We start from the raw sequence: 1,509 nt of genomic DNA, 5'->3' as shown, positions 1-1,509 counted from the left end.
AGGAGGGTCATTGTGAATTTGAGGCCAGCCTGGGCTACAAAGTAAGCTCAAGGCCAGCCTGAACTGCATAGTGAGACCCTGTCTCAAAAAAGACAAAGAGGTCTGGGGATATAGCTCAGCAGCACAAGCTCCTGCCTGGCAAGCACAAGGTCCTGAGTTCGATTCTCAGTACCAAAAACAAAAAAGACCAAGAAAGAAAGCAAGCAAGCAAGCAGCCAGGTGGGCATGGTGGCTCTCACCTATAATCCCAGTACTTGGGAAGCTGAGGCAGGAGCATTGCTGTAAATTCAAGACCAGCTTGAGGTACATAGTGAGTTCAGGGTCAGCCTGAACTGCAGAGTAAGAGCTTGTCTCAAAAAATAAAATAAAATAGAAAGAGACACTATAGTATCTATATATAATGGAATACTACTCAGCTACAAAGAAGGACAAATTCGAGACATTTGTAGGAAGATGGATGCACCTGGAAAAATATAATGTTGAGTGAAATAAATCAGACACACAAGCTTAAATACTGTGTAGAGCAACTCTCATCTGAGTAAACCAAAGTACACACAAACATCACAGTAAAAGACAGAGACAAAGAGCCAGGCAGGGTGGCACATGTCTGTAATCCCAGTACTCGGCAGGGGCTGGCTGAGGCAGGAGGATCTTCGCAAGTTCAAGGTCAGCCTGGACTACAAAGTGAGCTCAAGGCCAGCCGGAACTGCATAGCGAGACTCTGTCTCAAAATAGACCAAAGAAAAAGAAAAAGAAAAAAAAGAAAACAGGAAAAGATAGAGACAACGAAATAGAACTCTTACAAACTGTCAAGAGCTTCAGGACTGAGGGTGCAGGAAGTAGGGGAGGGGTAGTAGAATTAAGATATGGCATGTACAGGAACCTAGTAATTTCAATGACTATAATCTTATATCACAAACATGAGCTAAAAGTAATAACACGAATAAATGAAAATGGGGAAGAGGATTTACAGGAGGGAAGAAGAAAGGCAAGAGGGAAGGGGAAAGAATCAAGCTGTATTATGTACATGTACCTACTTCCCAAGACAATAAAAAATAAAATTCCTAAAAATAATAATAATAATGAAATGAAATAAAATTCCTTATATACAGCTCCAAAAAGATAAATGAATGACATTTAAACAAGTAACCGATAGCTTTTATTATGATTCCTTTTTCCCCTAAAGATGAATATAAGCCAGGCATAGTGGCACATGCCTGTTATCCCAGCACTTGAGAGGGTAAGGTGGGACGATTACCGAGAGTTCAAGGCCAGCCTACACAGTGCGTTCAAAGCTACAGAAAAATGATATAGAAGATCATACCCACATCTTTATATACCCACATCTTTAATCTAAGCACTATTCTCAGAAGGCAAAGTCCTTAAAACAAAAAATTAAGGAGCATATGAGGAAATTTAGTGTATTTCTGCACAAAAATATAATGTGACAAACTCTGCCCTTTTCAAATGGCACTAATATTGATCTAATTCTTTTATAATTTCTAGTAG

At 39.6% G+C, this 1,509-nt stretch overlaps 1 protein-coding gene across 3 annotated transcripts in view; it reads right to left on the bottom strand.

Annotated features, from left to right (window-relative positions):
- The window catches only part of Mga (MGA, MAX dimerization protein), a 150,136-nt gene that overhangs the window by 130,776 nt on the left and 17,851 nt on the right, over positions 1-1,509 (bottom strand). The gene's annotated exons all lie outside the window — the stretch shown is intronic.

This window comes from Chinchilla lanigera, unplaced genomic scaffold (assembly GCF_000276665.1).
Source record: "Chinchilla lanigera isolate Chin_1 unplaced genomic scaffold, ChiLan1.0 scaffold00015, whole genome shotgun sequence".
Classification (NCBI taxonomy): Eukaryota; Metazoa; Chordata; class Mammalia; order Rodentia; family Chinchillidae; genus Chinchilla; species Chinchilla lanigera.
Note: the sequence above shows the minus strand (reverse complement) of the source record. Positions and strands in the feature narration are given on the sequence as shown.